Source organism: Octopus bimaculoides, chromosome 4, assembly GCF_001194135.2.
Source record: "Octopus bimaculoides isolate UCB-OBI-ISO-001 chromosome 4, ASM119413v2, whole genome shotgun sequence".
NCBI lineage: Eukaryota > Metazoa > Mollusca > Cephalopoda > Octopoda > Octopodidae > Octopus > Octopus bimaculoides.
This window is the reverse complement of record NC_068984.1, coordinates 9975951-9976575: the sequence shown is the minus strand read 5'-3', so window position 1 is coordinate 9976575 and position 625 is coordinate 9975951.

The window sequence follows — 625 nt, the reverse complement described above, 5'->3', positions numbered from 1 at the left end:
ATATTAATAGAAAAGGTAAGAAAGAAAGAGACCTCGATATTATGTAAATAGTGGAATTTATCTGTAAATATAATATGTAACAATTATTCGGTAGCCATGATAAAACGAAGTTTCGGATGTCGGGGCGGAAACCCACGCCGCTATCTCTTCAGTTTGGCGACATCAGAAGTTTTATCATGGCTACCGAATAATTGTCACATGTACTTTTCTGTGTATATTCCACTGATGAGGCAAAGCATTTCTTATGCAGAGCCAGAAATCCGGGATCTGGAATTATCCAATAATTTTTGCTTGTTTATTTTGTTTCTTCGTCTTCTCTCCTGGTGCTATATGAACATTTATTGTGGTTTTAGAGTCAAGCTTTGGTTGCTATTTTCAGCGTAGCGGTGTATCTTAGATACCCTAAATTATAATTTGATATATATATATGTACGTGCATATGTGATGAACTTACTTCAAGGCGAGAAACACAAATGAAACCAGCGACGTAAACTCCCTCATCCACCAAATGTCACACATCAGATGAAGTTTCGTGATAGTGTAGCAAAATAAATGGCTGTGCCCCAACATAGCCACAGTCCTTGAACTGAAAATTAGCAAATATATATATATATATACATATATA